This window comes from Eurosta solidaginis, chromosome 3, assembly GCF_040869045.1.
Source record: "Eurosta solidaginis isolate ZX-2024a chromosome 3, ASM4086904v1, whole genome shotgun sequence".
NCBI lineage: Eukaryota > Metazoa > Arthropoda > Insecta > Diptera > Tephritidae > Eurosta > Eurosta solidaginis.
The window spans coordinates 59,470,516-59,497,914 of record NC_090321.1 but is presented as its reverse complement, the minus strand read 5'-3'; the positions used below and the strand labels follow the sequence as shown (position 1 = coordinate 59,497,914).

The 27,399-nt window shown below is 37.8% G+C and overlaps 1 protein-coding gene across 1 annotated transcript in view; it reads left to right on the top strand.

Annotated features, from left to right (window-relative positions):
• The first annotated feature begins 14,439 nt into the window (after nucleotides 1-14,439).
• The window catches only part of so (sine oculis), a 178,468-nt gene continuing 165,508 nt past the window's right edge, over nucleotides 14,440-27,399 (top strand). Inside the window, exon 1 of the mRNA XM_067771886.1 lies at nucleotides 14,440-15,463. The gene's annotated coding sequence lies outside the window, so the exon portion shown is untranslated. The remainder of the gene's footprint in view (nucleotides 15,464-27,399) is intronic.

Genomic DNA, 27,399 nt, shown 5'->3' with positions numbered 1-27,399 from the left:
TTCGGTAGTTATGTTGAGTTTTAACAACTTGACCTCCGACAACGTAAGGCTGTATTCAGCATCGGCATCAGATCGCATACGTTTTGGACCATATTGAAAATATTTCTGAGCCTTTTTGGATTCTCCCCCAAGGTGACATACTGGATTTATACAGCCATTGTGCGCCCGATTCTTCTTTATGGTGCCTTGGTCTGGTGGCCTGCACTAGCTAAAACTACCTATCTTAAGACGCTTCAAAAGGTGCAGCGGAGTTCGGAACTCTGCATCACCGGGGCTCTCGGCTCCACTCCATCTGAAGCACTTAACACAATGCTATACCTTCCACCTCTTGACCTGGTGGCGAAGGAAATAGCGGTCATCGCCGCTCTACGCATAAGGGAAACAGGTCTCTGGTCAAACGGATCTAGTGGACACGCGACAATCCTGGGCACGAGCGCCCCAGTCCCAATACCGGCGCGCACTGACTACTGCACGCCAAATAACGTCTTCGTTAAAAATTACAGTATATATATACCATCGCGACAGGACTGGAATACCAGACAACATACGGTACCGGGTGCCATCAACATATTCACGGATGGTTCTAAGCTTGACGGGAAGGTGGGAGCAGGCCTTTTTTCGCCGGATCTGGGTCTAGAGGTCTCTTTTCGCCTACCGGATCACTGTAGTGTTTACCAAGCGGAAATGCTGGCAATACACAGGGCTGTGAACTATCTCGGGTCTATGCCTAAGGATGGTAAACGGGTGTTTATTTTCTCAGACAGCCAGGCCGCATTAAAGGCCCTGGACTCATTCGTCGACAATGCAAAGTCGGTCACTGAATGCCGCAGATCTCTTAACGAGATGGCTCAGCACTTCAGTATCAGCCTTTGCAGAGCAGACGAGCTGGCCAGAAGGGGCACCACCGACCATATCCTTCCGGGAAATGTTTCGGTAGGCACACCCATGGCCACTTTCAGGCTTCGTGTGAGCACAAGCACTTTAAGAATCGCAAATGGACTATGGTCAGTCATATCTTCGTGTGAGACATCCAGGCAAACCTGGCCCTCATATGACAAGGGGCGCACAGAAGCGCTTCTGACTCTAAACAAATCAGCTCTATCGTCCCTGATAGTGGTTCTAACAGGGCATTGTTTAATAGGCACGCACGGTGCTAGAATGGGGGTAGCGACCTTCGACTTTTGTCGCAGCTGCAGATGTACAGAGGAGGAAGAGAGCGTCCAGCACCTTCTCTGTCACTGTCCAGCGCTTAGTAGGCGTAGGATGGCTATCCTCGGTAAACCTTTTCTACATGACCTAGCTGAGGTCTCTTGCTATGAAGTAAAGGCTCTGGCAAAATTTATAATTTCCAAGAGGTGGTTTGACCCGCTTTAGGCAGGGTAGGGGTCTTCTTTTGAGACCGTACAGGGTATTACAATGGGCCCTTTGGTGGCCTAAGTAGTGAGCTGTTACCATAGTGTTCAGCTCAGCCATTGCAACCTAACCTAACCTTTTGGATTTCTGTGAAGTGTGTTTTCGAAATCAATAAAGTTCAGTTACGAACCATTTTGGGACAACTTTGGTACCACTTAGATCACCTCGGCACAATTTTAAAATCATTTTCGGTCTATACAAGGATTGTTTTTAGGATGAATATAAGATTGTTTCGAAATCACTTTGGGTTTTTTTTGGTATCACCTAAAGACTTTTTTCAAAAACAAAGCGGAGCTAGTTAGGGATCTTCTTGTGCCCGTCCGGCATCGAACGAACGAAATTTCAGGACTGTTTTCGGAATCATATTATTTTTCAACTGTTTATTACTTTGTGATCATTTCGAGATTGTTTACGGCATCAGTCCACAATGCTTTCAGGAATACTTCGAAAACCTGAACTATTTTGGGCGTACGTAGTAAATAATCCCAAAATGGTTCCGGAGTACCACGGGAACAATCTCGTAATAACCCCACACTTGACCCGGATTGAAAACAGTCTTTATATATACGTAAAATGGCACTAGAAATATTTTGGACATGTTCCTTAAAGCATTGCGTCTGGATTGGAATTGTTATCTAAAACTGTCCTAAAGGAAGCCAGCAGTAGTCGAAGATTTCCGTGGAAATACATTTTGCCCCCAAATACGGTTAATGGGTTTCTATATAGAGAGGAGCTTTGATCACTGTGGGCGCACGGAAGCGAAAATACCTGAACATACTATACAGGTGTCTACCGATGGGTTCAAATCAACAGAAGGAGTTGGTGACTGCTGTTTACTGTATGGATCCAGAAATAAGTCCATCCTACGGACGGCCAGATCACTGCAGTGTCTCTAAGGCAGAAATTATAGCCGTGAAGAAAGCAGCAGAAATTCTGGAGGAAGCGTGCTTAAGCTGTATGTATATATTGATTGTCAGGTGATGATTAAAGCAATAATATCGCACAATACTTCATCAAGAAGTGTCCTGCCATTGGAGAGACTTCGCTTAGGCCGGACCGTACATCTATACGAGGTTCGCGCTCATAAAGGGATATAAGGTAACGAAAAGACGGATGAGTTAGCATAGGAGGAGTTTGAGATAAATTAAAAGGAGAAAGCAGTTGCATAAGTTAGCCCATGTCAGTAACAGCAGTTGAAGCAACTGCAAGCCGCCGAAAGAAGCGATTGAGCACGTTCTGTGTTCTGAGCTCGCGAGCTCAAGGCTCCATCTACTAGGTGGCGGTAGAGTTGTCAGCTCCTGAGGCAGCTATTAAGCTAGGTTGTAGAAAACTTCTAGTATTTTCCAAAAGGACGCAGTTATTTTGTAACATAAGTCCTGGTACCTAATTGGCGGTATTCATTTTGGTCGGCAAACAAATTCTGGTAACAATATGAACACGATCAGTTTATGTGAGATCTTTATTGTTGACGGGCCAGTTCGATCTAACCTAACCTTGAGCAACTGTGTTACACGTCGTAACCGTCTTCAATCGAGACCAAAATTATGTTTTAGCCAGGAACCAATTCTAATAGTAATTTTTGTGTATAGTCGAAAAAGTCCGGAACAATAAAATTTGTCCTAGGTGCAAGTTTATGGGACTCTGGGGATACCTATTTTCATTACGAATCAAACATCTTTTCTATTTTTCGGACTTCTTTCCAAAAAAAAAAAAACCGCAAATAAAAATAGAATAAAAGTCAAGACCCTTAACTAAGGAAGGGCTCCTCCAATTGATACCAATAGATTCTCGTAAACAGCTGGATTTGAAACCTGTAGGGACACTTTAAAGTTGCACCTGTTTTTTCGCCATAAAGTTTGCTCCAATATAGATATTGCCTGGAAGTTTTATACACCGCTTTCTGTTGAAACAAGAAGATTCTATATAACAAAAAAATTGTTTCATTTGGATGAGTCATTCCATAGTTACTGGGTCGGACTTTTATTCTGTCCTTATGAAGTGTAAGTCCGTATTTAACTCTGGCTTAAGCTTTAGCCATGATATTTGAAGGGGTTAGACCCGAAAAAATCCTTATTTGATATTTAAAGTCTATCCTAAGATACCTACTAAGGCGAGGCGCACTTGTCGCTTGCAAAGAACTCTACAGAAACTTGCTTATCAATTTTTCATTTCAATTGAAATGCATTTTTTTACCACATAAAATAGATAATACATAATTATCCTATTAAAATATAAAATAGAAGCCAAACGGATCAAATTATCAAGTATAGGGTTCCGAATTCAGGTAAGGCTAGCAGGCCAAAAACACAAAATAAATTTAAAGAACTCAAGAAAAGTAGAAATCAGGAAAGACAAACAGAAAAGTAGTCAAATATTAAAGAGCCAGACAGAAACAACAAAAAAAAAAAAACAAGACGTAATTACAAAGAACATTAAATAAGGCCTTTACAGAAATATGTTCCTTAAAAAAATATTCTTATAACTATGTACATATGGATGTATGTAATATATACATATGTGGCCAACTAAATAGAGCCAACGTACACTTTTTTCGTCTCTCCGTTTCAATCTTTTCTCTTAGATAAAGGAAATTTGTTCCCCTTTTGTGGAGTTTGTGGGTTGTTGATTGAGATACCGTTTGATTGAAAATATTTCGATGGTTTTACTTGAACTTAAATGAAAAAAAACGTTGGTTAGTGCATTATTGACAGCTAAATATACCCCCTTCGATAATTATAAGATTCTAAGTACACAAAAACAGTAAAAATTCTTCATTGAAGTAAGTAGAGAAGAGCAATACGAAATAAAATATTGTGACGATTATGAGTGACACTAAGTGATACTCACATCCCTAGTCTGATGCTAAGTAAATGAAGTCACAACAACAATAAAGCAGACAGCCACTTGTATCTACACAAACGAATAAAACATTACGTCTACACATATGTAGGTACACGCAGCTGAGAAGCAAGGCACAACCACTTGCATATATCTGAGATACTCCTGAAAGTATGCAATGAGAGAAGCTATAAAATCGTGCAATTGTAGTTACAGCTGAGAAATTTGAGAGCTGATGGCCAACTAGTAGATTCTGGAAATGGAAGCGCCTAGAAATGCGAACGTTGAAATCAGAGAGTATAAAAGGCAGCAAATGTAGAGGCGCTGGAATTCAGTTTGATTTGAGCTATCAAGCAGTTTTCAGTTAAGCACGCTATCTGCAAATTATAAGTGTTATTGTGAAGTACTTTAATAAAGGCCATTTTTCCATTATTCAATATTGGAGTTATTTATTCAACAGTTAAGTGATTCGAACTTAGCAGAAGGGCAAATAAGAGGATTTGCAAGTAAATTCATTACAATATTATAGTTGTTGAATTTCATAGTCTCACGTTTTGGTACGATGGGCAGGTCCAAACATTGCACTTGAAGGTAGCGAGCAGTAATTATTGAGCTTAGGAAAAGATGGAAGCTCTCGAAGGCGAATTGTTAAAAATATTTCAAGAATAAAATAATTTAAAAAAAAATGTTTAAGTTAAACGGTTTTATTGAAAACAATACTTACATGAAGTAATAATAATACTAAAAGCTAGAAAATAATTAGGTAGGCCCTAGGTACCAGTCATTACTCTCCTCAAACGTTGATCCGACATTTAATTATTTGTTTAAGTTAAAAATTTTGTTTAATTTAATTATTTTATTTTCAAGTTTTTAGTCTTTATTTAATTGCCTATTATTTCTCATTCAATTTAGTTCATTTAGTGACTCATTATTACACGGACTCTTTCCTGACAATTTGTTACAATCTAAGTCATAATCCTTCCAAAGACTTTACTCGACTCTGCGCCACGTATGCTTGTCCCTCCTCGAACTCTAAAATATTTTGATGTCACTTCTGCCGGACTGTATGTAATATTTGTTCCAAATATGTGCCAAATCGGACCACAAAAACGATTTTTTTGAATATCTCGATCTTTGCGCCACCTAGCGGCGATTTTTTATGGGTCGCTTTGTATTAATGTATGTATTACGAGTTCCAAATATGAGCCAATTCGAACCACAAATACGATTTTTTTGAATACTTCGATCCTTGCGCCACCTAGCGGCGATTTTTTTCATAGGTCCCTTTCTACTCATGTAATTATTATGTGTCCCAAATATGAAAAAACGGGACCACGAATACGATTTTTTGAAATATTTCGATCCATGCGCCACCTATTGGAGTTTTTTTTTATTATTGTATTGTCATCGGGTTCTGAACTATATTCCAAGTTTCACGCTTGTAGCTTATCGGGAAGCTACTTAAATTTCAATTACAAAATTCGTGCCAGCCAACCAGCCAGCCTGTCAAGTCAAGCTAAATAAAACTCGTTAAAAATAACCTGACTTGCTCTGATATTAACCCAGAAATATCTAAAGAACTCGCAGTTCCAGTATCTAGTCGAACGATTCGGCGTCGTTTGAATGAAGCAGGTCTTTCGGGAAGATAGGGACGTTAGCGCCCTTTAACTACTCCAGGTCAAAGAAGAAGACGAGTAGAGTTCGCGCGCCCCTATGCCAACTGAACAGCGAATAAATGGAAGTATGTACTATGGAGCAACGAATCTAAAATAGATAGGATATCTTCCTATGCAAAGCGATTTGTTCGGCGGCCCCCATGCTCCCAATTTAACCCCAAGTACACATCAACCGTTATAAAGCACGGTGGAGGAAACATAAAAATTTGGGAATGTCTTTCTTGGAATGACGTAGAGCCGATCCACAGAATCCGCGAAATTTTGACTGCTCCTCTTTACGTGGAAATACTAACAGATTTTATGCTACCTTGGGCCGAAGAGAATATGAAAGTAATATGGAAATTCCAACAAGATTTAGATCCGAAGCACACGGCCAGGATAACCAAGCAGTTTTTTGAGGACAATAGCATTAACGTGCTTGTGTGGGCATCAAGTAGTGCCGCTTTAAACCCTATTGAGCATTTGTGGGCAGACTTGCAAAGAGCGGTAAGCCAAGAGAAATTCAAGAATTTAGACGAACTTTTCGAAAAGAAAAGGTGGAGGAGCATTATTGGTACTATTGGACTTCTAACGAAATATTAAAAACAAATTTTTTAAATTCTAATTTGGAAAAATGTATTTATACTGGCTTTATTTAAGTGGGTATTTTAGTTGAAATTCTTATTATGTAAGGTATTATAGTTTTTGTTAGTATACCGTAACAAAAAAAAAAAAAAAACAAAAAAATGAAAATGATATGAAATAGGTATTTAGTGCTGGTTTATTATTAGTAGGCTTACTGGCGCTATTTTGTTGGCCATATCTGTATATATGTAATATAAGCATACATACTATGTACAACATTCCGTATCCTAATTTGTCATAACAAAATTATTACATACATATTTAAGCAATCCACTCTTAAAGCATCTTTAAAATTAACTATGAAAATCAATTTTAACAAGTAAGGAAGGCTAAGTTCGGGTGTAACCGAACATTACATACTCAGTTGAGAACTATGGAGACAAAATAAGGAAAATCACCATGTAGGAAAATGAACCTAGGGTAACCCTGGAATGTGGTTGTATGACATGTGTATAAAATGAAAGGTGTTACTGAGCATTTTAAGAGGGTTGAATTTTGACTTAATTTACTTATATACAGTAAAGATATTAAATTTTTTGTTAAAATTTGAATTAAAAAAAAATTTTTTTTAAAAAGTGGGCGTGTTCTTTATCCAATTTTGCTAATTTTTATTTAGCACATATATAGTAATAGAAGTAACGTTCCTGCCAAATTTCATCATGATATCTTCAACGACTGCCAAATTACAGCTTGCAAAACTTTTAAATTACCTTCTTGTAAAAGTGGGCGGTGCCACGCCCATTGTCCAAAATCTTACTAATTTTCTATTCTGCGTCATAACGTCAACCCATCTACCAAGTTTCATCGCTTTAACCGCCTTTGGCAATGAATTATCGCATTTTTCGGTTTTTCGAAATTTTCGATATCGAAAAAGTGGCCGTGGTTAGAACCTACATACATACCAAATTTCATCAAGATACCTCAAAATTTACTCAAGTTATCGTGTTAACGGACAGACGGACGGACGGACGGACATGGCTCAATCAAATTTGTTTTCGATGCTGATGATTTTGATATATGGAAGTCTATATCTATCTCGATTTCTTTATACCTGTACAACCAACCGTTATCCAATCAAAGTTAATATACTCTGTGAGCTCTGCTCAACTGAGTATAAATCGAATGCCTTTAGCATCCATCACATTTGCCTTTTCATTCACTGGCAATTTTTTGCAGCTTCATTTAAAAATGGCGTCCATTGCGCAAGTTCATTTGCACTAAATCATCGTCACAAGCATAGCGGAAACCTTAAAGCGCTGACCAATCACATGCTTGCGTTTGTTGTTGTTCGTGCATGGACAATCACTAAAGGGGAACCTGTTAGCCACGCCTCTTCATAAACAGGTTGGCTGCTTCGCTCTTATGCTTTGTAGTTGTGTCAACAAGCTATTGTTATTGTTTGTTATAATTATTCCTACAACTGTAATAAAAAAAAGAACGATACTCTTTTGTGTAACTGGTTTACTGGTAAAACCGGTATTTCGCGATACAGTTGCTTTCAAACTGTTTATAAATGGTAGGACATGAAATTTGATGCAACAATCTCTTTGTGATTTACGCTCGTGATTAAAATGAAATAAGTAGAACTAAAATGAGTAGAATGCACCGTTGCCACACCATGTTTTCATTTGGGACCAAAATTCATCGAAAAAAAGGACCAAATTTTGTGTTTTATTTTATTGAGACACAATCAGTTAGGCAATTCACAAGAGTGACGCATTCGTTGTAAAATATAAAATTTTAGGATGATTCCATGGTTTCCTATACAAAATTTTACTAAAAATAGCGAATCGAAGACTTTGATTTAATTCATACTGCACAAATAAAAATAAAGTGTACTTTTATATATTACATTTTAAAATTTCTAGGATAAGTCTATGTCTTTTACCAACCAAAGATTTTGAATCTAATGTTGTTGACAAAGCTCTTATTTCTAGCATTATGTTGGTCTTTCCAATGAAACAAAATGTAGCGCAGTTAGGGTAGTAGTAGGTTTTAGTAAGAAACGGTTCAAAAATCTGCGTTCTGGTTTTGCCGAACTATGTGGCAACCTCAGTAAATCATAAATGAAACCAATCAATTCTTCGACGCAGTTTTGTTAATGCTATTATTATAGATGCTTAATTTCCCCCCTTAACGTTAAAACTTCATGGCAGAGCATAGATTCAGTAAGTGCAGTTTTTGAAAAACTCACATTTACTAAATCTAGCCCCGGCCTCCAATTTTAAATTTAACGTCTTAAAAGTTTCAACTGTACAATAACGGAACCTGATTACATTTAATTAGGTACAGTATACGCTCACAAATTAGAACCACTTTGTTTTTAGGGTGATTCTAATTTCTGAAAAAATCTAATTCCTGGACGTTTTTTTATTTGTATAAAACCTTAAAAATTAAGTCAATTTGCATTTAAAAAAAAAAAAAACTACAATGAAATTGTTATTATTCAATTTTGTTCATAAAAACGAGAAAACATAAGGTAACAATACAGGACAATACATATCACAAGTTTTTTTATTAAATATACATATAGGTATGTATATATACACTAAATTAAAAAAGATAAAAAAAAAACAAAAACTCCAATTATAATTACAATAAATATATTTTTTCATTAAAAATACATAAAAGATCGATAGAAATACATTAAAAGAGCCAAAAATTAATCAAAAACTTCATAACTAATATTTAGCGATGTTTTGTTAGCCTCATGATAGGTATAAGAAACAGCGTTTAAAATTGATGATTTATTCGACTTGATATAGATGATTGCAGATGGCGCCACATTAAATTCTAGGGCTAAGCGCTTCCCTTGAACACCTTTGTCAAGCTTTTCCAAGACCTGAACTTTGGTTTCCAAGGACAAAGTATTTTTCTTACGTTTATTTGCCATTTTTGGGAGTGTTCGAGAGAAAAGTTCTTCGAAAGATTTATGGACCTCTACGTGTTGGCGATGGCGAGTACCGGAGAAGATTTAATGATGAGCTGTACGAGCTAAACGCAGCGGCTGCGCTGGCTAGGCCATGTTATGCGAATGAATGATGATGCTCCGGCCAAGAAAGTGTTTCTATCGGAACCCGTCTATGGAAGCAGAGGTAGAGGGCGGCCCCCACTCCGTTGGAAGGACCAGGTGGAAAACGATTTAAACTCACTTGGTGTGACCAATTGGCGCCGGTTGGCGGAGCGAAGGAGCGACTGGCGCGCCTTGTTGGACGGCCATAACCGTTTAGACGGTTAAGCGCCAATTAAGTAAGTAAGTAAGTTGCTATTTCAGCGAATTACTTTTACTTTTAAACAAACAATTCCAAAACACGTGCAAGCGTATCGAATTTCACACAAAAACTGAACAGAACCGCAACGAAAATCCAACAACTACCGAGGGTAACATGAATAAATTGTTGTTATTGAAGTTTATTATACCTACGGGAATAAGTTATCACAAAACAATTCTTCTGAAATCAAATCTCTTTGACATTTGCTTCAAAATCTGAATATAAAAATAAATTTGTTTTAATCGCAATTACTAGTACATTTCCAGTTAACATATTTCCTATGTCAAGCTACTTAATTTTCAATAGTCCTGGAATTCTTTGATCTCATTAAGCTACTTGGAGCTGTGTGAGAATACTTAAATATCGACGTGCAATTTTTACATAGAATTTTTTTGTACAAAATTTTGAAGGTGTTAGGTTAGGTTAGGTTAAAGTGGCTGCCTCAGCTGTCCGAGCGGAGACTCACGTAGGCCGTTGTGGCCCGTTATGCTACCACGCGGGGGGCCCCTATTTTCTGTTACCCTACTTTCGAAGAAGAAGAAAGTTTAGACTCCAGATGTCGGCCCTACAGCTGCGGCAGAAGTCATTTGTCTGCAGCCCCATATAGGAACCGTGAGTGCACATGAGACAGTGACCTTTAAGAAGGCCCACTAGTGGGCTTATAGAGATACGGTTTAACAACATCATCGATCGCGATCTCTTCTCATCCAGCTTAGGCCAGATTTGCTTGGATATAATACATGTAGGTTCCTTGGCCCATCTGGCGTTTGCCTAATCCGTGAAAAGAGATCGCAGGTAGTATTTGCAAGTGTTTAGAAGGTGAAGGTGTTAACTTTTTTTGGCAAGTACACCAAACCTAAAACAAATTAGTTTAATTCTTCTCTTAGTTTTCAATTTATTGAACTCGACGGCCATTTTAATAGCTCCATCAGTGGCAAACCCTGCCAAGTTTCTTAGTGGCACATTTGCATTTGAAAAAAACAAAAATAGTTTAGCTCGACTAGTGAAAAAAAATCTTTGAAGCCACATAAACAAAACTCTGATATGTCCGTGTAATGTGTTTGCCCTAAGATCAAGTACTTTTCATTTTAATGCCTGGACTAAATTATCCCCGAGGTGTTCTGTTGTATTTTATTGGCTTTGCAATTTTTGTGGTAAGAATTCCATGGAAGTAAATTGAAAATTATATGTGGGTTAATGAAAGTGTGCAAATGTTGCAGTGTTGTTTACCTCAGTAAAAAATAAAAGAGTACCAAAATTTATGGCTCATTTCATTTAAGTTTATTTTATCGCAATCGTTTTTCGGTATGCACTGTAAAATACATAAGACTTGGAAGTCTGCTTCAAAACATGCAATCTGTTCTTTTGTTAAATTTGTATGAAATTTTAGTTGCAACGGCTTTTTAGTTAGTCAAAATATTAATAGTGCATAAAAAAGTGTATAAAAAACTAATAATATATCAATATTACTTTTTTTATTACTACTTAAATAGTAAATTCGAGTAAGGTAAATCGCACACCTGAGCACCGCGCCCTGATTTAAAAAAATTTAATGCGGTTGGAAAGCTTATGTGGAAGTGCACAATATCATTGGTTGCTCACCCAAAAGTATGAAAGAAAGCCAGTCATATCGGTAAGAGAAGTTAAGTTCGCCATCAGATACTAAAAGTTTCCATTTGTCACTGCTACTGAAATCAAAGATGCGTTAAAAGTGTCTTCAAGCATTGAAATTGTTCGTCGGTGCTTGCGTGAGCAAGACCTGGGTGCGCATAGTCCAAGAAAAGAAGCGTTGTTGATTAAAACGTATGTACAAATTAGACTTCAATTTGCCAAAGAACATTTAAATTGGCCTTTGGCCAAATGGCACAACATTTTATGGTCGGACGAGTCGAAAGTTATTATGTACTGTGTGAAGGGATCACGCCAATACGTAACACGGTCTCCAATACCGAATACCATTCGTGGTATACAACAAAAACCGTAAAGAATGGAGGAACCGTAAGGAATGGAGGTGAGCATTATAGTTTAGGCATGCTTTTATTGGCTATGCGCATGACCCATTCATTGTATTAAGGAAATTAAGACTGGCGCTTCATATGTTGATATAATCAAGGTAATACTCAAAGTTGGAAAGCTGTAAAAAGCGCATGGAAGTCGACTTCCGTTAAAAGATGGCAAAAACTTGTTGACGACTCAACGCCACGTCGCTGTGCTGTAATTCTTAAGAATAAGGGTCATGCAGCTAAATATTAGTTTAAATATTAGCCAACACCCAATGTAAAAAAAAAACACCTTAAAAGTTCTGTCAAAATTTTATTTATTTTATTTGCTATACCAAGTTTTTGACCGCGTAAACTTTGCTGCAGTTTTTATTTAAATAGTTGTTATCTTGTTAAAATAAGATAAAGGTTGAAATTATTTTATGATTTGATTTGTTAAATATTTTGGCTATTAGAGTAAAAGTAAAATTTATTTTATAAAAGCAACTACAGGACTTTTTAAACTATTCTTTTTTAAGTATGTTCACTACTAATATTTTGACCGCACCTGTACACTCTGGACATTGAAAAATGATCGTGGAAAATTATGCTGAAAAATATTGGTCGCTCATTGGCAGTGGTTCTGCTAGCCCAGAAATTGTCATGAAAATATTCCCTCCAAAAATTCATTTACCAGATATCGTTTGGAGTTGGTGTAAAACACATACGAAAAACTTGAAAAAGAGGCTCTCAGACAGTGTGGAATGTAGAGTTTACATTTTTCATGGGTTCTTTAAAAGGACAAAAAGTAGATTTCTTTATTTAAAATAGTTTTATCGGTGTTCTTATTTTGCAAAAAAATAAAACCGTTTAAAAACCATTTACCTCAAACATATTACGAAAACTCATAGACTATAGTGGAGTTTTATTTATCATATTTTCCTTTTAAATTAAAACACAGGTAGCATATGCTAACTATTTTTTTTTATTTTTTTGGGAATGGGAGTAAAAATTAATTAAAATTTTTTATACTGTTATGTCTTTTATGAAAAAAAATCAATAAAACGCTTAGAAAGTTTCCTTAGCTTTTCTTTCTTATACCTATATGACACTACTTTATTTTTGCTTGGATTCTAAGCTTAAAATTCTGACGAAACTTTATCGGAAACTCAAAATGCAATAAAATAATTTAAACAACATTTTAAAGTTTAACAGTTTTATTGAAAACAATACTTACATGAAGTAATAATAATACTAAAAGCTACAAAATAATTAGGTAGGTCCTAGGTACTAGTCATCACACTCCTCATCAATCTATGGCGTTAATCAGACAATTAATAGAATTTTGACGCGTCCAACGCTTTTATTTAATTGTCTGATCTGTGCCACGTATGCTTGTCTCTCCTCCAACTCCAAAATATTTTGATGTCACTTCTACCGGACTGTATGTGATATTTGTTCCAAATATGAGCCAAATCGGACATCATAGGTCGCTTTCTTTACATGTATGTATGTATTATGTGTTCCAAATATGGACCAAATCGGACCACAAGTACGATTTTTTTTAACAACTCGATCTTTGCGCCACCTAGCGGCGCTTTTTTTCATAGGTCGCTTTCTATTCTTGTATGTATTATGTGTTTCAAATATGAGCCAAATTGGCCACAAATACGATTTTTGTGAATATCTCGATCCTTGCGCCACCTAGCGGCGATTTTTTTCTATGGGTCGCTTTCTATTCTATTTCTAGTTGTATTTTTCTTTTATTTGGTTAGTTTTTTTGAAATATAGTTTACACACTTATACCAGTACTGAAATCGTATTAGGAGGGTGGGCGACAAAAAATATAAGAAAAAATACAGATAAAATAAAGTAGTCTTAAAAATTTGTATTTAGCCTTGTTTAGCTTTTTATTTTTGTCAATCTAGACTTTTTTCTGAAATGTTTTGGCAACGCTGCTCACTGTATATCATCTTATATATAAAATGCTAAATATATTCGCCATCACTGTAAATAATCTCTTAATCCATTAAATTGCAAAGAGCGCTAATTGCTACTCATCACAGTCAAACACTTTGAAAGCCACTGCATGATAGAAAACACAAAAAGTGGGAGTGCTTCTCCTACTTCCTTCTCTAACACAAGCAATTATGGATGCCAGCGTAACGGTTGATCAAAAAAAAGATGGTGGCTAAAAAGAGACAGAATCATACAATTTGTGTACGAAGCTGTCTGTTGAACTGAGAGCATTCACGGATGCATGTGTGTGTTTGTGTTGATATTATAATTGCGATCGTATCGAATTCCGATTCAGTTACAAAGAGCAGCAGCCAAGGCGTATTGCCACTGCCAAAATGCACCACCATAAAAAGTAAAACAACAAAAACAACAATCAAACAATATTGTTACCGTCACCACACCACACGGCCATCATCTTCTGCAAAACATACATACATACAACAACACCAACTGTGTTGCAAGGCAACCAGGCGCAGCAGGCAAAACAAAATAACAACAAAAACATGCATTTCAGCTCTGAGCACACGCTAGCAACGGAGCAAACGGCACACAATCACACATTCATACACACATTTTTTTAGAGTTGCTAGCAGATGAGTCTCGTTGTTGTGCACCACTTGTGGGATACGGAATGGCTAAAAGACAAATTCAAATTGAATTCAGTTTTTCGTGCTCCGTCTTAGCGTGTGGTTGGTTTATGCGCAGGTACTGTGGGCACGTTTTGTCGATTTTCGTGTAATTGCGTTTCACGTTGGAACGCCTTTCGGTTCGAGGATAACTAAAAACGTGCGTTCAACAGCTTCATACACCGACGGGTTGTACAAAGAAAAAGATAAACAAATTATCGAAATGTTTTTTTAGTGATTAGGAAATAAAAAATATAAAAAACAAAAAAGGATTGAAAATAAATCGAAAAGGATACGAAATCCACTGAGTGCTCGATCTGTAAATAAGTCAAGAAAAAAGTTTCAAACGAATACGTGTTAATATTATTTTCTTATCTGCGATTTACGAAATATTTATTTGCTGCACTTTGTTTTGTTTTTGTTTTATGCCACAAGAATTTTATTTAATTACTGCTACGCGATCTGCAACATTGTACGAGTGATGCGATCATATCTCACACGTCTTCATCTTGGCCACGGTTGCTGTTCTTTCTTTTCATCGCCAACAATTTTTGACATCTGCCGTTGTGTTGTTGGTGTTTTAAGTTTGATATCTTTAAATCGAGGCTCCCCTTTGCCGCGAATGAATTGAATGTTTGTTTCTTAAAATAAATTAAAACAAGAAAATGTGTGCGGCGTGTTTGCAATAAAATTTTGGCTATAAATAAAGAAATACGAACGCGTCTGTTCTCTGATTGCTCAATTTTTATTGTAAAATACCAACGATGGTTTTTTTTTTGTTTATAAACACGTGCTGTGTCGTTTAAGTGAAGAAGAAATAAAACTAAATTCTGAACGCTGCCACGGTAAACACAAACTACCAAGCATCAATCAGGTTTGCATGCAGCCTGCAAGGTTTTTGAAATCTGCCGTTGGAAATTAAGGAGCGCATTTTAGTATTGAGAGGCTAAGATTTTCAAAGGATGCTTGCTGTGTACTATCTTTAGCAACTGGATTAAATTGATAAGAAAGAAAAGGTTCGTATATACTGCTTACTGAATACAGTTATGAGTTGTACCTAATTAGGTATTACTTTGAGAATCGAGTTGTTGTTGTTGTTGTAGCAGTGCTTCGCCCCAGCCAATAGGTGCGACCGATCACAAATTGTCATTAATGTCCTCTAACGGGAGTCCAAGTAAACTTGCTGTTTCAAGAGTGGTGGACCATAGTGAGAGGGGTGTTAGAGACGTTGGTTCCACATTACAATTGAAGAGATGGCTGGTATGATGTGGGGACGCATTGCAAGCAGTACATACATTTTGTATGTCGGGGTTGATACTGGATAGGTAAGAGTTTAACCTGCTACAATACCCAGATCAAAGTTAAGCTAGAGAGTGACGCGCGTTTCCCTAAGGAGAGTGCGTTCCTCTTCTGGGAGTTCTGGGTATTTTTCTTTAAGTACTAGATTTGCCGGACAGTTTCTGACATAGAGTTCCGACGCCTGTTTGTGGATATCACTGAGGACCTGCTTGTGCTTTTTTGCTTCATACGGCTGTGTTCTTCGGTGCGGTACTCCTTATGACTCCTTAAGCCCCTGGGCGGTGTTGGCTCATCAATCTGATGTCTGTTGGGACGCCCAAGTTTCTGGGTATTCAACAGAAACTGTTCGTTTAACACTTCATTTTTCTCCCTAATGGGAAGTACTCACGCCTCATTGTCTAGGTGGTGTTCTGGGGACATAAGCAGATAGCCCGTAGCGGTTATGCGGACAGTATTTTGGCAGGCTTGTATTTTCTTCCAGTGAGCAACCTTTAGGCTTGACGATCATATCGGGGACGCATAGCATGCAATCGGCCGGCCAATTGCTTTGTAAGTAGTAATGAGCGTTTCCCCAAGCGCTGCCGGCAAGAGATTTGATTACGGCTCTGGATTTTAGGAACAATTGCGGTTGCATGCTCTCCAAAATGTAGATCCTGATCGAACATCACACGCAATATTTTTGGGTGTAAGATAGTCGGTAGCGTGATGTCATCGATGTAGATGTTCAATATGGTCGACATTTGGCGCGTCCATGTTATAAATAAGGTCGCCGATGATTTGGTCGGTGACAATGTCAGGTTTAGCGAGGCGAACACACTGGAGAGATCTGGGAGATAGCTGTTTTGTGGATATGGGCCTATGGCCATTATTGTGCAGTCATCGGCGTAGGAAATAATAGTGATTCCTTCTGGTGGTGAAGGTAGCTTCCATATATAGAAATTAAACAGAAGGGGATAGGACACCACCCTGTGCACCCCTGGTTTAATTCTTCTTGTTTGGATGTTATGTTCCTGAATTGCACCGATGCTTGCCGACCAGATTCAGTGTAACCCCAATTTGGGAACCGAGTCCCTTGCAATTACACCAAACTAGAGGTTTATGCCGATCACTTTATCGGCGGCGGCGCGTCAGCGTACTTACTATAAATAATTTGTTTTTCTTATTTAAAAAAGTAATATTTCGGGGAGGTTTTGTTATATGTATTTAGGAAAATCGACGTTTTCACCACTTCGAACCTCTCACGGCAGTCGCTCCTATACACTGGAGTGATCCGGGAGTTTTGCCAGAACCAATGGCCGATGTTGTTGTATTAACGACAAAGACACTTTCAGAAGGTTTTTAGGAAGTGTTATCGCTGTTTATGGCCCCTTGTCGCATATAGATCCGATATCCGATAACAAGAACCATTACCACACGAGATGGTCGGACTAGTAGATCTCGGGAACGATTTATATGATCACACTAAACCTTCTAGGCCATACCCCCCACCCCATAGTTCCATAAGGAACTTGGGATCGCTAGAGCCTCGCCTGCCAAATATGTGTATGATACATTCATATTTGTAACAGGATTCTACTCGCATAGGTGAGGCTCACAATTTAGTTGCGGAAAATTTGAATCTATAAAGCTTTGTATTGCGCTTAAAAAAAACCCTTAAATCTTACCAATGGCTGATATTTCAATGTAACGCGGCTCAATTTATCGAAAATTTGTTCAAAAAATTTCATTCAAGGAATAGCTGCTTGCGGTAGGACTATCCTTCATTCACTTACTCCAGGAAGGCTTCGAACCTAACCCCGTTCCTGGGGACTGGTACTGCTGTATCTGCCGAAAAAATTACAAATACTTAAAATATTCACACTTTAGTCTGTATGTCTTTCGAAGGAGATGTTCTGGGCTAACTCCTAATACTCCTCCTCGACGCAATTTCTTTTAATCATTCGTGGCTTCTTGCTGTTCACGTTTAAAGGCATTTTACGGCCGCTATTAATGGTCTATTAATAGTCATGATTCTCGTGGCACAGTTTTAACGAGCAGCATCAATGCTGGCCTAATCTTGATTGCGCCAAGGGCATTTTTTTTCGCCTTTATTAAGAGCTAAAATTTCAGAAGTGTGAACAATAGCAATCCCGACTACTACGAAGACTTTCTGACAGATTTTTTTGTCGCCCTATGCTGCGAAACGTTAGGAAGTAACTATTCAACCAAGGAGGCCGACCTCGAAATCGTGAATATCATTGGGTAATTCATGGGTGAAAATCGTATAATCCTCGGTGCATCTACATAATTCCAACTTTACAAGGACCTTGGATACAATTTTTTGAATGTCGGCCAAAATTTACAGACGTTTATGTTCGAAACATTGATTTCAATAGCCTTCGTTAAACTAAAACGTGATTTTAGGATGAAAGTCGGCCGATTTTAAGTTGAAAGATGTTAAGGTTATATGCTCAGTTCATTCTGTTGTTTTCCGGCCTTATGATATAAGAGTTCATTATGGTTGACCGCGTAACTTCAGTTTTTCGAATAGTTCGACTGTCCACTACATTAGGGTAGTACCCGGTCATTTGTTTGACTGGCTTAGGAAAGCTTTGGCATTAACACTTTGAGTCTTCTTGGGAAGGTCAGAGCCGCGCCTTGTAATAAGAGCCGTAACGTGTAGGTGATATTTAAATTTGGTTTGGATAGGCTATAATCATGATGATTCACTCCAACGGAACTTTACGAAATGCCAAACCAGGAAACCTGGGGTTTTGATCAAGTGTGAAAATAAATTAACATTTTAGACGCTATTTTATAGTTTCGCAAAAAAACAACAGAGGTTTGAATATAAGTCCAAGTGATTTTTCCATCCCCTCTCATACGCATATCTTCAACTTAAGTATGAGATGAAAATCGTTTCAAAACTGCATTTAATTCCCATTGAGTCTCCGAGCGAGCACCTGAGGGTTGGCGGCCCTGGTTAGGAGTAAATGTGGAACAATTGTGTTCGAAAAGAGATTAACAGGGCCCTTTTTAAGAAAGAGTTATACAGTTAAAATGAAAAATACTTCCAAATGCGTATTTCGTATTTTATCTTTCCATATCAACTAAATCTACTAAAGAATTTTGCATCACCGATTTCATTTATTCTTTAAGACAATCGGCTGTTTTTTTAAATAACGTTTGAACGGTTAGAAAAAGCTAAATTTCGCAATTGCATTCTTAGAACTGGCAAGGATGCGCATCCGTTGATACCTTTTTCGACCATATCGGACCAATTTTCGACAATATTTATGACAACCGGCTGAGGCGTATTTCTCTACACCAAACACCTAAAAACCAAATGGTTTACCCCCTTAATAATGTACTGTGCAGAAAAAAAACAAACTCGATATACTATATTGGAAACGGGAACATGAAAGAAAAGAGAAGAGAAAACGGAGAAAATGGGAAGGAAATGTAGAGAAAGTTGGGGGGAGGTGGAAAAAGTAAGGAGAACTAGAGGAAGAGTGAGAGTAAGAGGTAGAATAAGTGTAATATTTTCAGTGAAAGTAGTAAAAAGAGGTTAACAGGGAGAGTAAGAATAACATAAGGATAAGATTAAGAGTAAAAGTGATAGTGATAGTTAGACTTGAATAAGAGCAAGAGCAGCAAGAGTAAGAGAAAAAACACTAAGATTTACGAAAGAATGAAAGGGATGGGGAAGTTGAATGGGCCAATTAAGGTAAATAAGAAAATGCAGAGTGCAGAGAAAACAAGAGAGGATAAAAAGGGTTAGCTAGAGGAGGGATAGGTAGGTGGATAGATAGCGAAAGTCGGAACCATGTCTGTCTAACTTTACCCGGCGTACGTTGTAACGCCCGAGATCGAATGAATATTGCGTTTTTTTTTCTGTTTTGTTTGTTGATAATTTAGTTGTTATGTTTTGTAATTCTATGCACAATATTTTTGGTTTTTTCGTTCGGTGCAAAGATAAACAAATTTCTTGGCGTTCCAACTCTAGAGCAAGCAACATACAGCTGGCCATGGGAAAGGCACGGACTCTCTAAATTTAAGCCTGCAACAGTAAGCGTTTGTCCGTGTGCTTTGTTGTTTGTAATTGCAAAAGCAAGGCGTACAGGAAACTGTAGGCGCTTAAAATTGAATGGCAAATCTGTAGGAATCATTGGGATCCGTGGTATGAGCACATCTTCACCTTTGCTTTTACCGCTGATGATTGTTGCTTCGATTACATTCGGCATTGATTTCTAAACGCAAAGTCTGGTTACATTGCACAATTTTGGTGGGTCTAAATTCCGAAGAAGCATGATTGGTGAGCCAATTTTCAAAGTTAATATATGCGCAGGCAGTGGCGGATCTAGGGGGGGGGTGGCGACGGGGGATAACCCCTCCCCCCCTCGAACTAAGTCATTGCGTGCAAGGTTGAGGTATCATACTGAGGACACACGGTATGGTTTTAAATATTTTTTGCCAAAAATTGTCTACTGTGAATATTTTTACCGAATGCATCTCGCATTTTTTACAGAAATTGAATTAAACTCACTTTCTTATGGTTAGGAAGCTCTGAAAGTTGAAATAAGTGGCATAGACGGCTCTACTCGTTAAAAACTTAACAGCATATTGTCAGCCCCGTCTTTACTTGTTATAATTCTATTTATATTTTTTAATAATAAAAATACGTTAAGTAAGCCGTAATTACTTTGTTCCGCCAAATATAAGAAACAACTTAACGCCGGCACATATGGCTCGTCTTGTCATCGAAACGACATTTCATCACTTTCACCGCTTTCTTCATTTTCGAAGTTTTCTGCTGTTGCTGGCACTTGCTTTTTTATTAAATATCGGATAAAAAAATTCTTTAGTGGCGTTTTATGCAAAATATTTCCTTACCTTTTCATTTCTACGTTGTGTAAGTGATGACACTTGATAATCGATTAATGTTTTATTATCAGCTGATTACCAAGCTGCCACATCATCATAACGAAAAAAATAAAATAAAATTTCGATGTCATTTGATACACACATTACAAATGTCACAATCCGAGTTGCCGAAATAGATTTGGAGCCAAAAAAGGGCAAACATTTTAAAGAGGGCAAAAAAAAGGCTAGGGGCTAAATTTGAAAATGAAAGAATTTCAAGCCCCCCCCAATACCAACTCCTAGATCCGCCACTGTGCGCAGGCATTTCAGGTGGTTCTAAAGAGTTTAGAAATTCAATTGGATAATTCACAATTTGATCTTCATCTGTAACTGTGTCGATCGATTTTTATTTCGTTACTTCACCAGGAATTTGGGTTTGAATGCGATCATTGATTTTGTTAACATTATCAATTTTGGGAGCTAAGATTGCTCGTTCGCATCGCCAAAAAATTTTTATTAAAAATTCTTAATTCTGAAATATGAGAAACCTTCGTCTTGATCTAAGGAATCTACAGCCAAAATTTGGTGATGATTGAAGTTTGGGAAATACGTTTCCATAGCGAACACACACACAGAATTTGATTATTATAGAAGATGTAGATAGACTGAAGCTAACAAATTTTTTTAACGGCGGCAGATTACTGAACGTCCAAAAGGAATAACAGCCAAACTCAAAAATGCAGTCAAACTTTAGGTGTTAAAATAACTCAAGTTTGTACGGCAGCCATAGTTCTGAAAAATCCCATTTGTAGGCACGGTGCAACGCCCCTTTTTTCCTAATTCCACATTTTACTGGAGGACTTAGGACTTAACTTTTCGGTGGTGTTAGGGATTGACCTCATATAACTCCTTACTGAATTTCAATGTTCTGGCATGTATACCTTCAGAGTTATGCAGTACCAAAGATTTCATGTGTATGGGAGGTACCACGCCCCTTTTATATATCGTAATTTTTTTTAGCCTAAAACCTTTGTGCTGATCGAAGGAACCTATAGGCAGTTAAATAAACCTTACGTGGTTAATCATATACAATTTTATAAAAATTACGAAAGTATTCCCTTGAGTATTGAATTATTACAGAATAATATTTCATTTTGAAATAATATTTTCTACAGCAGTACTAGTCGCGGTCAGGCGGCCACCGTGGTATGATGGTAACATGCTTCTCCTACCATACCGAAGATTCCCCCGTTTACGCGCCGGGCAAAGCCACATTAAAATTTTAGAAACAAGTTTTTTCAATTACCTAGAAGAAAATGTTTCTAAGCGAGGTCGCGCCTCTGCGGTGTTTGGCAAGCACTATGAGTATATTTCTGGCATGAAAAGCTCTCAGTGAAAGCTCATATGCTTGCAGAGGCCGTTGGGAGTCGGCATAAAATCTTCCGTCGGTAAAAGTGAGTATTATTCAATAGTGTGTTAAGTACCTATCTCGCCGACGTAACGATCTTTGTTCACAGCCAAGCCGCATTAAGAGCAGTAGAGCCCAACATGGTAAAATCGGATATCGTGCGGAGGTGTCGAGCCTCGCTGGCTTCTATAAGTCATCTCAATGTCTCCCTTTCTGGATTCCTGGGCACAGCTGTATTGAAGCGAATGAACTCGCAGATGAGACGGCTAGGAAAGGTTGCGATTTGGACAAAAGCTGGGTTATCTTCTGAGGAGAATCGAGGAATATGAGAAACGGGCAACGGACTTGCTATGAACCAACAAGGATGACTGCGAAATCTCAAAGCCCTTATGGCCATGCTTGGATAGGAAAGGTACCAGCTTCATTCTCAAACTGAATAAATCCGCGGCGAGGGTACTTACGGGTGTCATCATAGGTCACTGTGCTATCGCACAACTGCTCCGACGAACCGGCGAATACCAAGAAGCTGTCAGGATGAGGAGCCAAAGGAGTCGACCGATGTCCGTGGCTTCAAAGAAGAAGGCTCCGATATCTGGGCGCACGGTTCTTCTACAGCCTGGCAGAGGTTGGGAAGGCGGACGTCTCGCTCCTACTCGGGTTCATCAAGGAAAGCAAGTGGTTCGTTGAGGACCACTTGGAGGTAATGGGGTTAAACGAATGTGGCGCCACCCTGCACTTACTGAGGGCACTCAAAATGGACAAAAATGTACCCAAGTGGAAGTGTGGGTAATAGCCACGCACGCCCTCTTAACCTAACCTATCCCAAGTACCTTTCTGGTTTAAATTTCTTGTTCTTATTCCAATCATTTTCCGCCCTAGTAGAATTTCTCTTGTATTGCTTTTTAATTAAATTTCCTTTTTTGAATGCGCACCAGCTCCTCATCTTCAACTCATCACATTTCATCCAACTGCATATAAATTTCTTTTCGAAAACATTTTGAAATTTCATGCCAGTTGTATCTAATTTTGAATTGCAGAGCAAGCATTTTGATCGCCCCTAGCAATATGTTGTGGTTAATCAATAACTACATATATCAGTATTAGGGATGTTGCAAATACTCGAATTCTCATTAGGAGATGCGAAACTTTCGGATATCTTTCAATATAAGAAAACCTTGAATTAAAACAATAAAAGAGAAAAGAAAAGCATGGTTTAAGATTTCTTAGTTTTTTTTTTTTTTTTGGTGATTCTCATATTTATATCTGTCGTTGGATATGGAAATCAAAGAAATCCGATGGCATCGTTATATCTCCGAAAAGATTTAGGCTTAGGTTCTCCTTAAATTTTTCCTACAAATTGGCGGGAGTGTGCCTGCATGTTTTATGCCGACTCCGAGCGGCATCTGCAAGGCAAATGAACTTTCACTGAGAACCTTCATGACAGAAATACACTGGGAGTGTTTGTCAAATCACTGCGATGGACGACCCTGCTTAGAAAAACGCTTTTCTAATTGATAAAAAAAAATACTAATTTTCGATGCCACTTTGCCCCGGGTGTTGAATCCAGGACCCTCGGTGTGGTAAGCGGAGCACACTATTACCACACCCCGCGGCAGAAAGCTTAGGATAGGACATATAAGATATCTAGCGGAAAATACTTGTAAAACACACCAGACTACTTATTTTACTCGCCGACCAAATATGAAGAAACAATATACCAAGAAAATGCTTGTACTAGTATTTTCGTTATTTTTAATATCCCATCTATCCATAGTCCTTCCTAAGTTAAAACATAAAAGTCAAAGTCTGTTGTTGTTGTTGTTGTAGCGATAAAAACACTGCCCCAGCCTAACCATTTCGGAAACGAAACCTTCTAGGCCATCCCTCCTCCCACCCCCCAGATCCATGAAGAAATTTGGGTCACCAGAGCATCGGCTGCTAAGGAAATAGGATTCGCCACGGGTAGGTGAGGTTGACAATTCGGTTGGAGAAGCAATAAATTTCGCTGAGTCCTTATAATATGAAGTATCCCATTGGGTTATGAGATATCCCCTCGCGTATTCAGGACAGTTTTTTGTTCTAAGTTCAGTTTAATTAAGGTAATAAGTCAGATTGTGCTATTTGCAATTCAAATGAAAATTATTTTAATAAAAAATATTTCTGATAGAGGTTTCTGCAGAGCAAAGAAAATATTAGTTTTCAAGGCAGATATTATCAGAAACGTTAAAGTCGAACTGACAAACAGACCGACCTGGCCTCACTGAAATCTTTTTCGAAACTGATAACATTGTCGGAGTTTAAATCTATATCGACCATTTTACACCATTACTTCCAAACGTTATCCGATTAAAGCTTTCATACCTAGGCCTCAGTAAAGCTATTTTTAATCTACATCATACCTGTAAAGTAAGGAGTACATACTTGTACTCTGACCAAATAAGTACAAGTACTCAAGTACTTCAAATCTAAGTACAAAGTATAAGTACTAAAGTACTTGTATTTCGAATCCGAAAATACAAGTGAAGATACCTACGAAATACTTGCAAGTAAACGAAAGTACTTTTTCTGATGTTGTTGTTGTTGTTGTAGCGATTAGGTTACTCCCCGAAGGCTTTGGGGAGTGTTATCGATGTGATGGTCCTTTGTCGGATACAGATCCGATACGCTCCGGTAACAAAGCACCATTAAGGTGCTGGCCCGACCATCTCGGGAACGATTTATATGGCCACATTAAACCTTCAGGCCATCCCTCCCTCCCCACCCCCAAGTTCCATGAGGAGCTTGGGGTCGCCAGAGCCTCGTCTGTTAGTGAAACAGGATTCGCCGCGGATAGGTGAGGTTGACAATTTGGTTTGGAGAAGCTATATATTGCGCTACACAACCCCTTGAATCCCTACTTTTTCTGATAAAATATGTCAGTTTGATTCATAAATGGAAAATAAAAATATGAGTAAAATTCATATTAGAAAGCAACAATAATTAAAACGACATATTAAGTAAGTATAAATTGTACAACAGCTAGCAATATTAAAGTTGTTTTGTGTTTGCCTTCATTAGTACTAGCTTTTCAAACGAAAAGTCCGTCAATGATTGCTATCTAGGACTATAAACAAAGCCTGCTAAGGAAAATAAACGCTCTATTGGGTCGGAGGAAGCTAAGGGCGTATTCATTTTGAGTTATAGGTCCTTCATAAGAGGATAACTCTGAAGCATATTGAAAATAAACGCTCTACTGGGTCGGAGGAAGCTAAGGGTGTATTCATTTTGAGTGATAGGTCCTTCATAAGAGGATAACTCTGAAGCATATTGAAATCTGTTGATGTATCATTAAAATGCCTGTAAAACTGTTCTTCAACAATTTTGCCGAAGTTAGGTGATCGTAAGGGTGCTGGTTGATCCGCTTCAAAACCGTTCAATACTTATCAAAGTACTTCGAGAGTACTTTACTTGTACTTCAACAATTCAAGTACAAGTACTTCGATACTTGTACTCATTTTTCGAAGTACTGAGGTACTGATACTTGTACTTGTACTGGTACTTTTTCTTTACAGGTCTGATCTACATAAATGACGTTGATTGGGTTAATAACGATATGAACATGAAATTGCTGATAGAGTGTATTGAATATACGCCGACGATTTCTTTCTTTTTAAATAGGAAAAGCAAATAATTTATGCTAAAAGCGATCCGCCGCCGCCGGTATACTTTGGAAGTTATGACGATGCCGCTAAGAAAGTAATCGGCGGGAATCTCTAGTACACAGAAGTAACGTTCCATTGAGTCATAGAGCTCTGGATCACGAGCAAATCTCATTGGAACGATCAGCATCAGTACTATGAGAGTTGGCAACACTCAACGAATGTGTACACATAATAGGATGCCTGTTAATTTCAACTTTTTTTTCACGAATCGCTCCATAAAATTTTACTTAAAAAGTTATAATAAATTATCAAACTAATATATAGTATTATTAGTTCTTCAAACCATGCCACAAATGCTATATATTATCCATATAAAATTGTATGGGATTTTGCACTAAAAAAAATGCTACAGTACTAATTATTAACAAAGGGGTCGGCAGATAAAACAAGTCCAAAAATTTCGGGGGAGGTACCAAAACAAATGCTTTGAACTAAATAACTTTCGTCCCAAGGCTGATGTTAAAAATGTTACTTCTGTCAGGAGTTTTTGCGCAAAAAGCATTTGCACATTATGTTGTGGTTCTTGTATTTTTCATATAATGTAGCCTTGACTTGGCGAGCGCAGGACAGAGAACATGTTCAACCGTTTCTTTCTGCAGATTGCGATCGAGCAGGCTCCTTCCGTTAGGAGAGGTTTCATTTTTTGATCACCCTGGCTTTGAAGTCACCAAGCACGTCTTTGAAGTTTTTCTATGATGATTTAAAATGAATGCATTGTAATTATTTGATGGTCTCAATAATTAGTTTTCAGACTTAAAGTTTAAATGTATGGGGTTTCGACTGGAAAAAATCAGACCAATTCTAAATATTCTCGCGGAATTTTGTTCTCGCGGAATTTCGTTCTCGCGGATTTTTTTATTCCCGCGGAAAAATTCCTCCAATTCTTTTCTCCTAGGGAGAAGAATAATTGGTGAATAGGAATTTCGAATTTTCGAAGTCAGCTGTTTTGTCAATTGAAATTTCGTTGCGCATGTCTTATTTTGTTTAAAAAATTTAAAAGTTTAATTATTGTTGCGAATTTGTTTGAAATTAAGAAATAAGGTATAAACAATGCACATTATTGCATTTCATGTGGTATTCACTGAAATGAGTAATGAATTGGTGCCATAGCAACAACAGAGGAGCATAAGAAGAAGACCGGCGGGATAACACAAATCCGCCGGAGTTGCCTGCATTCATTCTGCAAAGCAAATTCATATACCAAAATCTATTTAAGCCTTCTTAAAAAATCCTTGCGCAATTTCTGGATGGCTGCATCAAATATACCAAGAGCTCTTCCGTTGCTTATGATACTCTTTTCGACTTAAAATAAAGAATATTGTGGTTGTTGTTGTTGTTGTATTAACAGTGAGAATATTGTGGTAGAATGTAAATACATATTTTAGCACAAATTTGTACAAATAAGTGTTCTTTCTTAAAATAACGAATTTCCTTTAACTATTTTGATGCATTCCCTTTAATTTAACTAGTGAAAAAACTCCTAAGAAATGGCAGAGAAATCTCCCTCTCCCTCACATTCATAATACCTACTTTTCTCCCATAACCGGTTTCCGCTTTTTCGAACATTGTTCAGAATATGAGGAAAGGGAGAAGTGAAAAAACTTACAAGGAATTTTTATTTAGAATACGAGGAATGGGAGAAGTGAAAAAACTCGCACGGAATTTTCGTTTAGAATTGGGCTGAATATGTTAAATATCGGAT